General features: G+C 36.7%; 1 protein-coding gene across 1 annotated transcript in view; it reads right to left on the bottom strand.

The window, feature by feature from the left end:
- Window positions 1-20,927, bottom strand: part of PRKD1 (protein kinase D1) — a 515,048-nt gene that overhangs the window by 481,917 nt on the left and 12,204 nt on the right. The window contains exon 2 of the mRNA XM_036843896.1: window positions 8,945-9,007. The gene's annotated coding sequence lies outside the window, so the exon portion shown is untranslated. The remainder of the gene's footprint in view (window positions 1-8,944; window positions 9,008-20,927) is intronic.

Consider the following 20,927-nt stretch of genomic DNA (forward strand, 5'->3'; position numbering starts at 1 on the left):
CAGGACCAGATGAATTCACAGGCAAATTCTATCAAACATTTAGAGAAGAGCTAACACCCACCCTTCTCAAACTCTTTCAAAATATAGCAGAGGGAGGAACACTCCCAAACTCATTCTACGAGGCCACCATCACCCTGATACCAAAACCAGACAAAGAAGTCACAAAGAAAGAAAACTACAATCCAATATCACTGATGAACATAGATGCAAAAATCCTCAGCAAAATACCAGCAAACAGAATCCAACAGCACATAAAAAGGATCATACACCATGATCAAGTGGGGTTTATCCCAGGAATGCAAAGACTCCTCAATATATGCATATCAATCAATGTGATAAACCATATGAACAAACTGAAGGAGAAAAACGATATGATTTTCTCAATAGAGGCAGAAAAAGCTTTCCACAAAATTCAACATCCATTTATGATAAAAATCCTCCAGAAAGTAGGCATAGAGGGAACTTACCTCAACATAATAAAGGCCATATATGACAAGCCCACAGCCAACATCGTTCTCAGTCTTGAAAAACTGAAACCATTTCCTTTAAGAGCAGGAATAAGACAAGGTTGTCCACTCTCGCCACTATTATTCAACATACTTTTGGAAGTTCTAGCCACAGCAATTAGAGAAGAAAAAAACAATAAAAGGAATTGAAATCAGAAAAGAAGAAGTAAAGCTGTCACTGTTGGCAGATGACATCTTACTTTACATAGAGAATCCTAAAGATGCTACCAGAAAACTACTAGAGCTAATCAATGAATTTGGTAAAGTAGCAGGATACAAAATTAATGCAAAGAAATCTCTTGCATTCCTATACACTAATGATGAAAAATCTGAAAGAGAAATTAAGGAAACACGCCCATTTACCACTGCAACAAAAAGCATAAAATACCTAGGAGTAAACCTACCTAAGAAGACAAAACACCTGTATGAAGAAAACTATAAGACAGTGATGAAAGGAATTAAAGATGATACAAACAGATGGAGACATATGCCATGTTCTTGGATTGGAATAATCAACATAGTGAAAATGACTATACTATCCAAAGCAATCTACAGATTCAATGCAACCCCTATCAAACTACCAATGGCATTTTTCACAGAACTAGAACAAAATATTTCACAATTTTAATGGAAACACAAAAGACCCCAAATAGCCAATGCAATCTTGAGAAAGAAAAATGGAGCTGGAGGAATCAGGCTCCCGGACTTCAGACTACACTACAAAGCTACAGTCATGAAGACAGTATTGTACTGGCCAAACAGAAATATAGATCAATAGAACAGGATAGAAAGACCAGAGATAAACCCACGCACATATGGTCACCTTATCTTCAATAAAGGAGACAAGAATATACAATGGAGAAAAGACAGCCTCTTCAATAAGTGGTGCTGGGATAACTGGACAGCTACATGTAAAAGAATGAAATTAGAACACTCCCTAACACCATACACAAAAATAAACTCTAAATGGATTAAAGACCTAAATGTAAGGTCAGACACTATAAAACTCTTAGAGGAAAACATAGGCAGAACACTCTATGACATACATCACAGCAAGATCCTTTTTGACCCACCTCCTAGAGAAACGGAAATAAAAACAAAAATAAACAAATGGAACCTAATGAAACTTAAAAGCTTTTGCACAGCAAAGGAAACCATAAACAGGATGAAAAGACAACCCTCAGAATGGGAGGAAATATTTGCAAATGAAGCAACTGACAAAGGATTAATCTCCAAAATTTACAAGCAGCTCATGCAGCTCAATATCAAAAAACCAAACAACCCAATCCAAAACTGGGCAGAAGACCTAAATAGACATTTCTCCAAAAAAGATATACAGATTGCCAACAAACACATGAAAGGATGCTCAACATCATTTATCATTAGAGAAATGCAAAACAAAACTGCAATGAGGTATCACCTCACACCAGTCAAAATGGCCATCATCAAAAAAATCTACAAACAATATATGCTGGAGAGGGTGTGGAGAAAAGGGAACCCTCTTGCACTGTTGGTGGGAATGTAAACTGATACAGCCACTATGAGAACAGTATGGAGGTTCCTTAAAAAACTAAAAATAGGACTACCATACGACCCAGCAATCCCACTACTGGGCATATACCCTGAGAAAACCATAAGAGTCAATGACCACAATGTTCATTGCAGCTCTATTTACAATAGCCAGGACATGGAAGCAACCTAAGTGTCCATCAACAGATGAATGGATAAAGAAGATGTGGCACATATATACAATGGAATATTACTCAGCCATAAAAAGAAACGAAATTGAGTTATTTGTAGTGACGTGGATGGACCTACAGTCTGTCATACAGAGTGAAGTAAGTCAGAGAGAGAAAAACAAATACCGTATGCTAACACATATATATGGAATCAAAAAAAAAAAAAAGGTTCTGAAGAACCTAGGGGTAGGACAGGAATAAAGACGCAGACACAGAGAATGGACTTGAGGACACAGGGAGGGGGAAGGGTAAGCTGGGACGAAGTGAGAGGGTGGCATGGACTTATATACACTACCAAATGTAAGATAGCTAGCTAGTGGGAAGCAGCCACATAGCACAGGAAGATCAGCTCGGTGCTTTGTGTCCACCTAGAGGGGTGGGATAGGGAGGGTAGGAGGGAGACGCAAGAGGGAGGAGATATGGGGATATATGTATATGTATAGCTGACTCACTTTGTTATAAAGCAGAAACTAACACACCACTGTAAAGCAATGATACTCTAATAAAGATGTTAAAAAAAAAAAAGATGTATCTTTTTACATTGATATGTACCCCTATGCTTATGGACAAGGTAAGAACATATTGGGCACCTGAGATTGAGGTTCTCAGCCATGAACCTTCCAGCCAGCATGTCTATATGGAACTCAGAGTGACCAAGGGAGTTATTTCAGAAACATTCTTTTCATGTGGTCTTTTGAGTTTGAACATAAAATTGTCTTGTGCTTTTTCTCTGTCACACTCCTTCAAAAATAAGCTATTGCTAAAGATCAGGCTGCCTATATTATAATTTTTTATACAGTTTATAGTTAATACATTGTATCATTAATACACTGAAATAAAATTAGTCTTCCAGAATTCAAGACTAGTAAGGAGGCAAAGATACAGCAAAGGTATTGAAACTTCACACCCAATCTCCTATGCATAATCAGGTCAAAATTTCCATATGGCACCAAATGATAATCAGGTCTGACAGTAATAATTGAGATCCATGATAACTCCTAGAACTGAAGTGATCTATGGATGAAGCAATAAAATCAATGGATCAGAAGGAGAATCTTGGTAGCAGTTCATGTGGAAGGAATGAAGATCATGAACTCCACAGGAATAATCTTCCAAAGATAAATTGGCTGTGTTGGAAATGCATTCTTGAATACCTTGAACTATTCAAATTTATCCGATTGGGTTGATGTATACCAATGTATACATCATTGGTATACACAGTGGGGCTTATACAGTGGGCAAGGAAGGCAGTGGGCCTGGTTTTCAGATGCTTGAAGCTTGAAGTTGCCTGCACCTGCTCCTCCAGTGCATTTCCATGGAACTGAAGAAGCTAGTAAGCTGTGCCACAAATATCCCCCCTCCACATTCTCACATTTATTTTTCTTTTGTTTTGTGGTAGTAATTTTATTGAAGTATATTTTATACATGGTAAAATACACAGCTCTCAAAAATATAGGTTGAAAAGTTTTGACAAATGCATGCATCTGTGTAACAACTGACCAAATTATCTGAATCAAGATAAAGAGCCATGACCTCTTAATGGTTAAGACCTGAGTTAAATCAACTGTGAAACTATAATGTGTGGGAGCTTAATAATTCCAGGTTATTTAGAAATCAAATCTAATGGTATCCTTATATATGCATAGAAATGAGATGTGACCTATAGCCTTAAATATTTCTTTTACTGTAAGGAAAGAACTACTGAATATAATTTCATAAAGTTTTCAATTCAGGATGGAAAAAAGTACAAGAAAATAAACAGAAAGTGGAGGGATAAATTCATAAAACAAGAAGCAGTAAATAAGTTAAAAGCAGGAACCAAGAAGAATTAACCAATAAAGTTAAGAGCTGGTTTTCTGAAAAGAAAAATAACATACGACAATGTGCAAATGTTGAGGAAATGGATAAATAATAAAAGAGAAAAAAACAAGTGCATAACTTTAAGAAAAGAGATGTAATCACATTTATGGAAGAGAGATTTAAAATAATAAGAAACAGGACATGTAAATTTATGCTAATAAGCTAAAAATCTAAAAGCACTATTTTAAAGTATATTATAGATTCAAAAAGGAAAATGCTTTAAGCACGACAAAAAAATACAGAAAATAGTTTTACCTCTTCTATTGGTAAATGTCTTTGTGAACATGACTCCAAATTCAGAAGCAATAAAAGAAAAGATCTACATGAAAACACTTTTAAAAAGTAAAAGCTTCTACATGGAAAAACATACAAAATTTAAGAACAAACTGGTGAATTTTTTTTGTAATACATATAAAGATCAAAATGTTAACCTCTTTATTATTTAAAGAGTTCTTACTAACCAATAAGAAAAAAAAGGACAAGTCAGTATAAATATAAGCAAATTACATAAACAGACAACACACAGAAGAATAAATAAATGAACAATAAGAAACTGAAAAGATGCTCCATATTGTTAAAATCAGAAAAACCCAAAGAACTATGAGGAATCAATGTTTTACCAACAAAACTGAGAAAGAATTTAAAAGATAAATATGACCCAGTATTGGGGAGGATATGGGAAAACAAGCACTCATATCCAGTGCACATGAGTATAAACTGGTCTGGCTCTTCTGGTGAGCAATTTTGTAATGATTCAAATATTTAAATCTGTATCCTCTTTGACACAACAATTCAAATTCTAGGAATTACTATAAAGAAACAATCAACGAGTTAAAAGATACATACACAAGGGTATTTATTACAGCAGTTTATAAGAGTAAAAATTGGAAACCTAAATATCCCTCAATAGGATTTAATTTTATATATACATACAATCCATGAAAGATGAATTTGAACTACACATATGGAGAAGGATGAAGGACCAAATCTTGCTCACCCCTATTTTCATAAATGAAGTTTAGTTGGATCACAGCCAACCCGTAAATTTACTCACTGGCTACAGCTGCTTTTGAGCTCAAAGGCAGAATTGAGTAGCTGTGACAGAGACAGTATGATCACAAATCCTAAACTATAAAATATCTGGACCTTTACAGAAAGTCTGCCAAACTCTGCTCTACTGATAGAGAATAATGCATATAGTAAATAAAATAAGATTAAAAGTATTGTTATACAATTATACATTTGGATAGAGAGAGAGAGAGAGAGAGATAGACAGACAGACAGAGATTAGAATTGTTTAGTAAGAACATCACAAGTGAACCTACTTGAATCTATCTTGGATGGTTAATACACTGAAATACCTTGGAACATTGATCTGAACATAAATTTTCAACATACAGACCACCATAAAGATGTAAAGATGAACTCTAGTGCAGAGATGTAGAAGATGTAGATGATAGAGCTGAGTCTAAACTCAGTTTCTTCTATTTTATTCCATTTCCTTTATAGATAGCTTTGTATGTGTGTGTGGTTTGCTTCTTTCTCTTAGAAGTTAAATTGAAGAAAGCCAAAAAATTTTACATTAATATATTAAGGACGAGTTGTTAAATATGTATGCCAAAACGTACAATGGTATATCTAATCTGAAAGTGGACATATTCTTCTAGTTAATTTTCTAAAGTTGTTCTATTAAAATGATTCTTTTTTTATAATATAGTAAAATGAAGTGGAATTCGTAGAAATGTAGATGTGTGTGACTGAGTAATCACCTAATTGAATGCAATAACTTTCAATTATCACTGATATAGTTGGAGGTACTGTAATTTATTATATTACATTTTTATTGTAATCCTTTCTATTATAGCCAAAACAGCTTTGTAGAGGTCGAGTTCAGAAATGGAAAAAAAAATTTATGCTACTTTATATTTTAAGTCATTCAACAGTACTTTATTTACTCACATATAGTCCCCTTGTATGTTTCCTCACTTCCAGTTTCTAGCAGGAAACATTTGACATTTCTCTCCACAAAGTTTCTTTCCCAGTGGGCAATTACTAATGTCAACAAAAGCAGTAGGAGATCCTCTGAAGATTTAGAAAAAGGATTTGGACAGGCACAAATGACCCGTTTGCTTAGAGTAAAATGAAGTGTTTACCTCTATATTCAACAGTTTTAGTTCTCCAGGAGGAACATTATGCTTTAAATCAGTACTCCTCAAATTCTGTCCCTTAGAAGATTATAAAGCTCTGTGGTAATACTCAGGAGCTGTTCAAAATTTGTTTCCTAAAAATGTATTTTTAAATTATTTTTAAATTGATCATTAAAAGCAAGCATATACCTATGAATTCTGTATCAAATTTTGATACACTGTAGATTATCAAGCCTATTTGCTTGGGCTCCTCCCTCATTTTTAATGGAGATTTTTCCCCAACTCTGCATATACCTGAGTATTGGAAATGTGTCATTAATTGGGAGAACTGTAGCTCTGCACTGTTTTCTTTATTCTCAACCCAGATTGATGTATATTGATTTTTGTAAAATTTACAGGTGAGTGTACACTGGTCACAAAGACACTATGCATGCCAGCTAGTTTTCTGCATGCTCTCCTCCACTAAAAAATAATTTTCCCCACATTCCTCTGGCGTCACCTTCCATATTGACTCTTGGGAGTCATTAAAGCAGACAGCAAGAGCTGTTCTGAGGTCTTTAGCTCTTTTTTTTTTTTTAACATATGGCTTTAATTTGTTTTTAATTAAGTTATACTTGACATACAGTATTATATTAGTTTCAGGTGTACAATATAATGATTTGATATTTTTATACATTATGAAGTGATCACCACAATAAGTCCAGTTAACATCTGTCACCATACAAAGTTGTTACAATATGATTGACTATATTCCCTATGTATATATTACATCCCTGTGACTTATTTATTTCACAGCTGGAAGTCTGTACCTCAATTCCCTTCACGTAATTCATCCACCCCCACCCAAGCAACCACCAGTTTCTTCTCTGTATCTACAAATCTGTTTCTGTTTTGTTTCATTTGTTCATTGTTCTGGTTTTTAGATTCCACACATGTGTGAAATCATATGGTATTTGTCTTTCTCTTTCTAACTTATTTCACTTAGCATAATACCCTCTAGGTCCATCCATGTTGTCGCAAATGGCAGGATTTCATTCTTTTTATGGCTGAGTAATATTCCATTGCATATATAAATACCACATCTTATTCATTCATCTATCGATTGGCACTTAGATTGCTTCCATATCTTGGTTATTGTAAATAGCGCTACAACAAACATAGGGGTACATATATCTCTTTGAATTAGTGTTTTCATTCTCTTCAGATAAATACCAGAAGTAGAATTGCAGGATCATACAGTAGTTCTACTTTTAGTTTTTTGAGAAACCTCCATACTGTTTTCCACAGTGGCTGTACCAGTTTACATTCCCACCAACAGTGCACTAGGGTTCCTTTTTCTCTACATCCTTGTTCTTTTTAGGTCTCCCTCAGAGCTCTGGAGCCACTCTACCCCTGCAGAGCACCCAAGCAAGTTGTTTCGGTCAGGGCTCTGAAAGGTGCAGATGCATCAGCTTACAACATGATCCTCCCACAGAGTAACAGTCAGTTGAGCAATAATAAGCAAATCCATAACATATATCATAATACAGGTAGCTTGGTGTTAATTGTGAGCTCTGAAGGCTTCGAGTCATAGGTTTATATTCAGAACAAGGAATGTAAATATTTATTTTTAAAAATTTAACTTTAAATCAAAAATCCATTCTAAACAGATTTCAAGTTTCTAGATTAGTTTAATTGAAGATCAAGCTGAGAAGATAGGTAAGCAGCTAAAAATTATTACCATTTGCAAACACTTATTTGTATGAAACAGGATTTTCTCACTATTACTCACTCTAAAATTCTTCCTGATCTACTTCCTTCCCACTGACTTCTTTGACACCATTCCCTAACCCTATTTTTCTGAATTCCAAATGTACTTCACTATGATGAAAGTAACGTAGCTTTTGGAACGACTCTGACTTCCCCTATCCTCATTACTGGGCCTTGAGACTTTCGGCTGTTTATCCTTTCAGACCTTAGTGTCCTTACCAGCAAAGCAAGATGGTTGTGAGGATTAAATGAGGTTATTACGTAAGCAGCCTAGCACAATAAATGTTAGCTCCCTTTTCTTTCATTAAATACATGCAATTTTCAATACTTTGGGGGGATTTTTCTGCTGCTCTTTTAAACTGTAAGCTCTATGACAAAGAATATTCAATTGTGTGCAACTTCCCAAATAGTGGGCACTTGATGTTTTTTGTTGAAACAAAAAAAAAGATAATAAATGGATTACTCTAATCGAGATCAATGGGATAGTCTGATAGATTTCTTGCAATAATAAAAGTAATCATCATATTCTATATTGTACTTTTCTTCCTAAGGATTAAAAATAAAACAATTAGGACTCATCAAACTTTATAACACACATGGTGAAAAATGATAAATATAATGGCCCACAACTGCAGAGGAAAAATATTCAATTCCTAAATACCAGTAATTCTCATTTCATAAGAAGCAGAATACACATGATTTGCCTTAAAATTATACAACAAAGCAATGAAAGTTAAGAGAGAACTGGAACAAAACCACTTTTCTGAGAAAAGTATTCTTTCCTTAATAGCATTTTGTCACTAAAATTAAAACAAAGCAGTATTTTCTCATGGTCTAGAATCAGACAACCATTGCAGGATTTTGACCAGAATCACGGCATGATTTAGTGAGGATTCCTGACATATTGGAGCTGAGGCGTGAATTAAAAAAGAAGTACACTTACTGTCTAAGAATCAAGTCATGGTGATGCCAGTGTCTTCTAGAAAATAGAGGTGTTTCCAGAAGTCTGCAATGAAAGAAAAAATGAATGGTATTTAGAGCATCCATCTGCCTTCCAGGAATTTATATGCTAAGGAATAATTGCATAAGAAGCTTTCCATTAGATTACTTTATCTACAATCCTTTAGTTTTCTTTTTTTTTAATATTTAATTTTTTTAATTTTAATCTTTTTGGCTGCGTTGGGTCTTTGTTGCTGTGTGCGGGCTTTCTCTAGTTGTGGGGAGTGGGGGCTACTCTTCATTGTGGTGTGTGGGTTTCTCATTGCAGTGGCTTCTCTTGTTGCTGAGCATGGGCTCTAGGTGCATGGGCTTCAGTAGTTGTAGCACACGGGCTTCAGTAGTTGTAACACACAGGCTCAGTAGTTGTGGCACGTGGGCTCTAGAGCACGGGCTCAGTAGTTGTGGCTCACGGGCTTAGTTGCTCCGCGGCATGTGGGATCTTCCTGGACCAGGGATCAAACCCGTGTCCCCTGCATTGGCAGGAGGATTCTTAACCACTGAGCCACCAGGGAAGTCCCTTATTTTCTTTTAATTAAGCTGTATAATCATAATCATTTAGGGAAGCAGGCAAGGGCAACAACATTAAGATGAAAAAAATGACATGATGCATGAGTTCCTTATGTACTGAACAGCTGAACAGGAGTGGGTTGGAAGCAGACTGAAAATAGGACAAGACAGTGTTAGGTTCTTAATGTTGCTAGAAATTTATGTGGATCAACTGTAAAGAGAGAGGTGGAATCTGAGGTACCTGTCCCACTTCAAGTAATCTCAGCATCCTCCTCATTTTTATCTAAAGTTTCAAGTTTCAAACTGTTTAGGTCATATGTGAAATGTGGTTGTTTTTGAGCAATGTAACGTATCTGTGGGTAATGTATCCACAATACATTGGAAGTTGGTTCATAAAAAACAAAGGGATGGTTGGTCATGAAGAATATGGGTAATATAGTGAGAAAAATTTGTAGTTTTTTTTACAATTTACATCATGGCCATAATATCATCACTATTCCATTTTTACAGTTTTTGAGCACAAAAGATCAACCTAAGAAAGCAGAATAGATTGATAGATATTGATATATTTTATATTACATATGTACATGTGTGTACATGTGTGCATATAACATTCCCATCACACAGGCGCAGACACACCACCCACACACACACACACACACACACACCTACCTACATACTGGAATCTTTCACCATTCTCGTTCTTTTGGACAGGATGGATATAGATAGAGGAGTGAGAGACAGAGGAAAGAAAGAGAATTGAAACATACTGTAAATAGATGTCTTGTTTACAGCAATTCCTTAACATTTGTTTTACAACAGTTGTTTCCATGTTCAGCCCACACCAGCTGTTTCCCAACATAGAGTTTTTAAAACTAATATGCTTTGCACCAACACAATTCTCCAAAGAGTGTATAATGCATTGTAATCTTTGTCTTATTACTGCTCTTGTTCTGACTACATCCAGCCCATCCCAAATTTCAAAAGAATTTTAGGGAAGTAGCCATTTGTGGAATGGAAAAAATGATTTCTACATTTCAAAACTATAAGGTGGCTCATGAACAAGATTTGCTAAAAAATGTTTCCTGCACCAGGACTGTGTTTAGCCTTTAAATACCACTGTGAATGTTGAGCCAGATGCTTTATTAATAAATGTCATCTTTTCAAGTGAGTTCAGTATTAATATTGATACAAACTTTCTTCCTGCTCTTAATTTTGCATCTCAATAAAGATATGAATGTTGGCAAGCACTGCTATTGACAATTGATAAAATTATGCAAACACAATGTTTTTGCAGCTTTTGAGTAAATACTGCATGCTAATGTATTCCGAAGTGTTTTCTGTGTTCCTGTAGGAGCTGAATTTGTGTAGGTGGACCGCACCAGGGATGTGCTTTTCTAAGCCTGTTACACTTATCTCAGCAGAGCTGTTGTTTGCCTCCTAATAAGCAATTTGGTAGTTTTATCATGAGCTCTGGGGCCCTCCAAAGATCATTTATATAATGACATATTGTGAAAGCAAGCCTCTCTAGAATTTTTTGAAGGTAATAATTATTTCACATATTTGTTCTGTCACCACAGTGGTGCTTTCAAAAAGCTTCCTGCTAATTTTCAGCCTAAATTAGATGCCATAGGTTTGTTCTTCAGTTGTAACAAAATGGTTTGGGCCATAAAGGGACATATGTTTTGAAGCAGATTTTTAAAATATCTAACTTGAAAAGGAAAAAAATTCACCTAGCTAATGATTCTTTTATACTCCTGTCTTTAGATTTTCAGGAGATAATTTGGGAAATTAATATATCAATGCATGGAAGAAAACCTACATAAAGGGGAAGTAGAAAGGAGTTGAGTAGTTTACAAATACCCAAGTGAGATCTTTCTAGCTGTACATGACACCCAGAATGATTCCGTGTTTTCAAGAAACGTGTCAATATAAATGATTTGAATGTTCATAATAATTAAAGAATTATGCCCTACTGGGGGACATTCTGAAGAAATGATTTAAAAGAAGAAAAACAAAACTTTGAGTAAATTTAGTGGTGTTATTAGTTTAGTCTTAAAAGCAGTATATTCCTACTCTGATTAGTTTGGCCATAGCCTCAACACAAAATAAAATTTGCTATGCATAAAGATACTTCCCAAGGAGAACTAATTAAAATTAGATTTTGAAACAAAATTAGGAGACTACCATATCAATGGTCTCCCAATCTTTATGACTATAAAAAAATTTATGTACCTCTAATACATGTATATGTAATATGTATGAAACATATACATATATTACATAATTCATAAATATTATGTACATTAGAAAACATACACAAAGTAGGAAACGTAAAAGGCTAAGATAAAAATAGACATGAATAGATGTTTGGATTGTCAGTCTCTGAGGAATACACTCTCTCCTTTGGAGAACACTGTTCCATAATCACAGCAAATACTTACTGTGCCAGGTCTCATTCTAAGAGCTTCGATATATTAACTCACTTAATTCACATAACAACCCTCTGAAGTTCATACTGTTAGTATCTCCATTTTACAGACAGATGAGGGATCTGAAGCCTGGAGGAGCTGAGTGATTTGCTTAAGGTCACACAACTAGGAAGTGGTAGAGCTGGGATTCAAACCCAGAAAATGTGGTCCAGAGTATGGCGATTCAACATGCCATACAGAGAAAGGTTTATTGGTCACACTTCATACTTCACACGTAACCTCTCAATCCTCTGTGCATCTTATCTCACTGCCTCCCTTAGCTGTTACCTAATACTAAATTATGCTATTTTTAAGATTAACAAAAGTTATCCTTACAATCAAAAACAAGTTATGAATAGAGAGGAAGGTAAAGGTGCCTTCTATAACAGAAGAGTGTATCCATTTATTTACCTTGCATCTCCCCAAATGCTCCCCAACTACCCCTCCCAGTGACCTCTTTTGAGCAAGCATCAGTTATGCTACAAAAGATCTCCTGATGAGAAGGAAGGAATATTTGACCCATGCAACTTTTTCCACATTCGTTAATTAGGGCATCTCCATTACCAGAAAGTAAAGGTAGTTGTGTAATTATCTTCTTTGAACTGTGTTTTGGGGTCTAGTATAAATCCCTAGTTTCATTACTTGAAATAAAGAGGTCCTTTAATTGTTTATAGGTAATACTGTAATTCAAAATTCAAGAAAAAAGTGAAATTCTGTTGAATAAGGAATCTCTTGCAATCTGACCTGGGTCTATGGAATATTTGTTTTTATTGGTAATTGTTTCAACAACAACAAAAAAAGACTAATTGGCTACACTCATTTATCATAATAGTACAAATGAGGCCATTTAGAGAAATCTTAATGGAGAATACATAAAACAGGCCATAGCCAGTTAGAACAAATAATCTCATCACAGTCACAGAGTTAAAAAACAATTAGGGGGGCTTCCCTGGTGGCGCAGTGGTTAGGAATCCACCTGCCAATGCTGGGGACACGAGTTTGATCCCTGGTCCGGGAAGATCCCGCATGCCACGGAGCAACTAAGCCCATGTGCCCCAACTACTGAGCCTGTGCTCTAGAGCCCACATGCCACAACTACTGAAGCCCGTGCATCCTAGAGCCCTTGCGCCACAACTACTGAGCCCATGCGCTGCAACTATTGAAGCCCACACGCTCTAGGGCCCACGTGCCACAAATCCTGAGCCTGCATGCTGCAACTACTGAAGCCCATGCACCTAGAGCCTGTGCACCGCAAGAAGAGAAGCTCCCGCTTGCCACAACTAGAGAAAGCCCACGCGCAGCAACAAAGATCCAATGCAGTGGAAAAAAAAAAAAAAAATTAGGGAAGGCCCATTATTGATCCAGAACTGTGATTGACACCTGGTAGGTGCTCAGTAAATAATTAGAACTGGCACTGAGGTTACATAAGGAGTTAATTTTTTCTATTCCATCCTAGGATGTAACTATCATTAATAACATTGCTTTTGAAAGGAAAACGGTATCCCAAATTCTAATTTGAGATTCCAACCACAGGTTAACACAAGTGTTCCATGATATTGGTGAAGGAAGTATTGGCCACTTGGCAAGAAGAAACTCAGTCTCCAGTCATGATTTTCCAAAGCCTCATCCTCCAAATGAGAGCAGCTACCAGACACATGAAGAGAAGAAAAAGCCTCCCCACACCCGAACACCTTGGAAGGAAGGTAATTTGGAAATAATTTTCCTGACTTAAAGGGAGTCTCTCTGCTCCTGGCATAGCCTGGCCTTGCTGTTCCCAGGCAAGGTGTTCAGGAAGAGTTTGTAATAACTGTTTGCTATTTTCTTTTCTATTTTTTTTAATTAATTAATTTATTTATTTATTTATGGCTGTGTTGGGTCTTCGTTTCTGTGTGAGGGCTTTCTCTAGTTGTGGCAAGCGGGGGCCACTCTTTATCGCGGTGCGCAGGCCTCTCACTATCGCGGCCTCTCTTGTTGCGGGGCACAGGCTCCAGACGCGCAGGCTCAGTAGTTGTGGCTCACGGGCCTAGTTGCTCCGCGGCATGTGGAATCTTCCCAGAGCAGGGCTCGAACCCGTGTCCCCTGCATTGGCAGGCGGATTCTCAACCACTGCGCCACCAGGGAAGCCCCTGTTTGCTATTTTCTATAGTATGGATTTTTAAATAACATTTTCTTAGCAAGAAAGACATATCTTTAAAGGACAAACTCCTATAAAAGAGAGTTAGTGCATTTACCTTGAAGCTTGACAGGTATGCATTTATTTCAAGTAGGGTATTTTCAAAAGGAAAAATGTCTAGTTACTTATTCAGAACAGCCATTTTTATCAGTGCTTTTTCCTTCTCTTCTTGAATCAATGCTCTTCATTATTACTCTGGCCATGATTAAAAACTCAGAAGAAAAGTAATAAACTGCCTCAAATTTAAATTAATTAGATGACCCAAAGGTTTTCTTCAACCTCTTCTTTTCTATCTCATTCTTTATGCAGGTTGTATGTTTTCCTCAGATGTAGTTATCAAATGCTTTCTTCATTGAATAATTAAATTCCTAAGTCTAAGACTTCTTCCAGGCTATATCTATACCTGAAAACGTACTTGGCTCTCACCTGTGGTAGCTTATTTTTTTTAACATTCCTGCAATTTTTCCTTTTCCTTTAATCCTTTCCTAGCTTCAGGGCAGGAATTAAATATCTACAGATTCTACATAACAAATATTAATCGTTCCTAAATACCAGTCCTTGGACCACTGCTGTTACAGAGTTTGTACCACCTGTAGCAAAATGAAAACATAAGGTGCACACATACACGTGCACACACACACACATCCCTATTGGTATAAAGGTGCCGGCTGAAACTACCTTTTCTTGGGAAGACTTATCCTTTATTCTAAAATTATGTTCTTACACTTTTTAAAATATTAATATATCCTGTTTCTTATATAATAATGTCAATGGTAGATCAAGTGTCTTCTAAACTTTTTTTCATTATTTGTCAAAATAAAAGTTGTTTATAAGCAGGGCTTCATTTTATTTGATTTTCAAACTTTGGGGGGAAATTTCCCTAATCTTTTAAATTCAAAAGTCTGGGAGCCACTTGTCTAAATAATTGACTTGAGCCTTCTTTGTTAACCACTTTGCAAGGTAATCCCTTTGTTACATGTATCTTTACATGTTATTTATTTAATTAAACTTACTGGATGCCATTCCATCAACTCCATTCCAGTCAGCAATCATTTTACAAAAGTAGAAAAATCAGAATATATGTTTGTCTTAGTCTATACAATGACTAAACTGTATCAGGTATAGACAGGTACCTAATAAATAATGTCCAATGCTGGTATTAAGAGATTTTGTTTCCATTTCAAAAATACTTTAGGAAAATCATTTGGTTTGATGGAATCATCTCTTTTAATTGATGTATTTCTAAAATGTGATAAGAAAATAATTATGGGCAATACTGAGTACTAAAGTCAAAATGAATTTGCTAGCCAGTTAGCAATAATTCAGAAGACAATATGTAAGAGTGAATTTTATCCTCAGTAATAAACAGGAATGTATTCTCAATGATTATGGCTTTTTTACTGAACACCTAAACAAGGCACCTCTGATGAGCTAAGCACCTGCTAAGTCAATTTAATTTGAATTTGGGTTGGGTGCCAGAAGTCCTGAATTTCACTTCTAGTTCCATCATTTAGCAATTGTAGGACCTTGGATGAATTACCTCACCACCCTGAATCTTAATGTTCTTCTTCCTAAAAGACAAGGCGTGAACTAGATGATTTCTAAAATCGTTTGCAATTCTCACATTAAATGAGTCTGAGATGCAACTCTTCTGATCCCAGAAAATAGCAAACATTGTTATCCTGCTTTTGCACCTGGAAATAATGTCTTTAAAGGAAATCCTACCATTTGCAACAACATGGATGAACCTGGTGGACACTAGGCTAAGTAAAATAAGCCAGACACAGAAAGACAAATACTGCATGATTTCACTTATATGTGGAATTTTTAAAAGTTAAACTCATAAAATCAGAGAGTAAAAAGCTGAGGGATGAGGGAAATGGAAAGATGTTGGTCAAAGAGTATGAAGGTTCAGTTATTTGGGATAAATAAGTTCTGGAGATCGAAATTACAGCCTGGTGATGATAATACTGTACCATATACTTGAAATTTTCTAAAAGGGTAGATCTTAAATCAAATCTTCTCACACACACACAAGGGTAAATATGTACATGGGTTGATGTTATTCAGATTATGATGACCTTTTATATACATACATCTACACACATAGAGTTGTAAACCTTAAATATATACAATTTCCATATGTCAAAGATATCTTAAAGTTGCTTTAAAAAAAGAGTCTCTTCCCCAAAAAAGGAAGAAAGAACTTCAGATTCTCCAAGTTTATTTGAATAAGCAGAGCTGAGAAATGGAATCATGGAAGCAACACTTCCAAATCCTGGTACTACAACCTCCTGGAATGGCCTTAATGATCTCACTGGTATTAGCATAATTTTTTAAAGTCATCAAAGTAAACTCAATTTGAAATCTCTTCAAGAAAAACATGGCATAGAGTAATTTAAGGAGAAGGATTTTGTAAATGAAATAAAAAATAGGGTGCTGGAAATTTTAAATGGCTTGGAATCACTGTGATTAGACAACTCCTGTAAAAGCAGAACAGTAATACAGTTATGAATATAGTCCCCGGTGACTTACTGCTTGACTCATCCAATATCGTGCCCTTCCTACTCCAGTTAAAATGTTATCTCCCATCAAAATATGACATGCAAAAACAACATGCCAGTAACTCTAGGCCTTGGGGAACTGCAATGAATATCATTCAAATTAATTCTGACTGACATTTTGGTAAATCACCTCTTGAAGTCAGGAAGGGAACATTTTTAAAGCACTTTAGCAGTGCCAAAATAGTAAAGAGTAAAACCACATTCATCACGCAGGAGGTAAAGTGCCAAGAGAGTCTGAAGCCAGAAAAATGGCAGCCACATCATCTCAACTGGAACATGAGTGATGGGTCTTCATCAACAAGCAAGTATTGATTTAGCAACTCTCACTGTATAAATGGTATATCAGGTGAGATATATATGGAAAGAGAAATATTCATGTGCTCTCATTTATATTTTAGAAAGGCAGTTCAATAACTAAGAGCAAGGCTTTGGAAACAGCAAAAACCTGTTCAAATATGGGCTCTGCCACTCATCAGCTGCTGGGCTTTAAGAAAGTTAATTTCTGAGCTTCCCTGGTGGCGCAGTGGTTGAGAATCCGCCTGCCAATGCAGGGGACACAGGTTCAAGCCCTGGTCTGGGAAGATCCCACATGCCGCGGAGCAACTGGGCCCGTGAGCCACAACTGCTGAGCCTGCACGTCTGGAGCCTGTGCCCCGCAACAAGAGAGGCCACGATAGTGAGAGGCCCGCGCACCGCGATGAAGAGTGGCCCCCGCTCGCCGCAACTACAGAAAGCCCTCGCACACAAACGAAGACCCAACACAGCCAAAAATAAATAAATAAATTTATTAAAAAAAATAAGAAGAAAGTTAATTTCTCTAAGCCTCAGTTTTCTGAAGTATAAAATGCAGATGATGAAAACACATATTTCATATGGCTGATGGCAGAACTAAATGAGATGATGCATGTATAGTGCTCAGCACAGTGCTGGGCATAAATTAATAAATTAATAAAAGCTGCTGTTGCTATTGTATATATAATATATATATTATATACAATAGTTAAAGCTTAAACCCATTACAAGTGAGACTAATTATAAAATAATGACCCAGAATTCTATTTATAGTTCTACTTGTAAATAACAACCCTTTCAGAGGGAGGAAACTAGTATTCATTGAGCATTTACTATGCTAGACACGACGGTGAGTCCTTTAGATATATTTACACACGTTAGATCATTTAATCCTCTTGTCACAAAGAAACTAAGGTTCAAAGAGTTTATAACAATTTACCCAAGGTGATACAGCTAAAAGTTGTTAAAGTCAGGATTTGTCCCTAAGCCTGTCCTCAAAGCCAGTCAACCTCATCCTATACTTCAGAGATAACAAAACTATCAGCTGAGGCTGTTCCTCTTTCAGATTCACCCCCTTCCTCACCCAGCCCATTGACACTGCTCTAGTCAGATAGATCTTTAACCCTAATCACCTTAACTATTATAATAATGACTTAACTGGGCTCTTCTCCAGGATTTCCTTGCCCCAATCCATTCTTATTTCCAGCTGCCAGAATAAACTTCCTGAAGCTCAGTTCCTAATCTTCAATGATTCCCACTACAGGTAGGACTAAGTCAAAATACATCAGCTTTTCAGTATTTTCAATAACCAGGTGTAAATTGTTCCTTTCATTCTATTTCCCTCCCAGCTTTTGCTGCATTTTGGATGGTGCAGTTGACCTGGATTAGCCACGGTTTCCTGGATAATGCCTAGCAACCCTGGGCATTGTCATACGGTTATATAAGTTAAGGATACCCTTACTTTCCTTGCTTTGCTGCCTTCAACAGCTCCCTGTCCATCCCACGCCACCCCCCAAACTTCCCTCACCCAGCCCCATCAAAACCTTACCCATATTCTGGGGCTCAGCACAAATATTGTTTCATTAATCAAACTTTTTCTGGTCATTCACCTCTCACTGTGACCATTCCCTCCTCTCAATATCCACAGCTCTTCATTTGTGCCTCCATTACAGTACTTTTCATTTCCTGCCATATAGTATCTTAGGCTATCATTTTCTTGAAAGTAGAAACTGAGTCTTATTTATTAAGCATGCCAGTGATTTGAATATAGTAATAGCTAGAGCCAACACTTACCTATCATTTATTATGTTCCAGGCATTGTTCAAAGATCTTTTACATAAATTAACTCAACCCACACAACAGACCCATTAGGTAGGTGTGGTAGGCAGCCTTTGAGATGGACTCGCAATGATCCTCACCTCCTAGTATTAACACCTGTCTGTAATCAACTCTTCTGGATATAGTGAAGCTTCTGGCCAACAGCTAGAGAGGACCTCAGGCCCTCAGTCTGATAGTCCATGAAGAACTGAATCCTGTTAAGAACATATGAGCTTGTCAGCAGACCCTCACGCAGCTGAGCCTTCGGGTGAGACCACAGCCCTCTTGCTGACACTCTAAATGCAGCCTTATGAAAGGCCTTGAAGCAGAGGCACCCAGTTAGGCCATACCTGGATTCCTGACTCAGTTTCATGGTAATTTGTTATACAGCAATAGGTGATACATTATTATTATTATTTCTACTTTTTGGGTGAGAACTCTGAGGCTCATGTACCTAGTAAATAAGAGGGACAGGATTCAAACAAGAGCAGTATAGCTCCAGAGTCCACACTCTTAATCACAGAGCCAACTTGCCTCATAAATGAATGAATGAAAGTTCTTTCCCTAAATTGGACCACTTACTATACCATAGCCAAGTGACTTTAACTCAAACAAACAATTTAGAGTTGACTGCAAAAGGGTTTATAGTATCTTAATTCACAATTGTACCATTGGGTCTCTGTTGATATCAGACATAAGTATATTACATTAAATATACTTATTTCAGTATGTGATCGTGTCTATGCTTCTATGTGAAACTTGGGTCACCTGCGTAGCTTTACTGATATGTTCATAAACTTACACTGCGAACTCTCTTTATCTCAGTTTATATTTAGAGCTTAAAACATAGTTGGTACTAAGTATGGGTGATGGCGAAAGAAGCTTTGGAATCTCACTAACCTGGATTTGAGGCCCACCTCCAATAATTTCTGCCAGTTGGTATTAGGCAACTGAGGGTAGGCACACAACCTCTCTGAGCCACAGCTACCACCAATGCACAATGGGAGCAGGAAGAGTACCTACCCTCAGAGAGGCCTAGGTTTAGTGTCTGATATAATTAAATCACTTATGGCAGTGCCTGGTCATTTTCTCTAAGCCTTGCTCAAATTCCATGTGTTTAACAAGGTCTTCCTCGGCCACAAAAATTTTAAATGGCCAATTCCTCTTCAGAATTCCTCTAGCATTTATCTGTCCTGCTGATGACACACAATGATCACAGTATCTACTAGAAGGCAAGAAAAAATGTTAATACCTTTATGATGTAAAATTAAATTATTCATTCATAAAGTCTTAATTGAACATGCAGTGTTAGGCCTACACCTTAGTAATGAGGAACTCCCTAAAACAGTGTTCTAAATAAAGAAGGTGGCCAGTAAGTATCTGTTGAATTAATAAATGAACTCTCTGTATTATACCATTTTACTATCTCAAGGAAAAAAAACGAACTCTCTCCTGCATTTTGAAAATAACTGTCCTCATAGGGTTGACAAAATCTTGTTGAAAAGTAGGAGTATGACTGAGCTGACTTCCGGAGACTGAGCCTCAGTGTGGTGCAGGGTCTGTGCTGAGTGCGGTCTTGGTGTCACCCCATTTGCATTAATCTCTGCATGGTAGGAGGGAAGTTTGGAATTACACTTCCCATAAGTCCTTGGCCCTCTCATGGCCCTTAGTGCCTATAAAAGGCACTGTCATGGGCTGAAGCTCATTCCCCAGTGGCAACTGCAGGCAGGAAGCTTAGATTACGTGAGGTGTGACCTGCTTTTGACTTCTGAGGATTTCTACTAAGAATCAGCCACAATGGCGCTACAAGGAGTTGAGATCATTGGCTGCAGCTTCCCTGCAAACCCTGTCTCATTGGATTTCCTGACATATTTCCTGAAAGGTCTCCTGACTTCATCCTCTCAGAATTTCCAGAAGTTGTATATACCTTTAATTCCTCTAATAAATTAGAGGAATTTCTAATTTCTAACCAAAATACCTTGGTGGCTTCTGATTTTCTGATCGAACTCAGATTCATAGACTAGGCTATGATTTGGCGATTTAATAGTTAGTAAGTGTCATTCACTAAACACAAAAGCATTCCCCAATAGAAAATGTCTCTCA

Source organism: Balaenoptera musculus, chromosome 2 (genome assembly GCF_009873245.2).
Source record: "Balaenoptera musculus isolate JJ_BM4_2016_0621 chromosome 2, mBalMus1.pri.v3, whole genome shotgun sequence".
Taxonomy (NCBI): domain Eukaryota; kingdom Metazoa; phylum Chordata; class Mammalia; order Artiodactyla; family Balaenopteridae; genus Balaenoptera; species Balaenoptera musculus.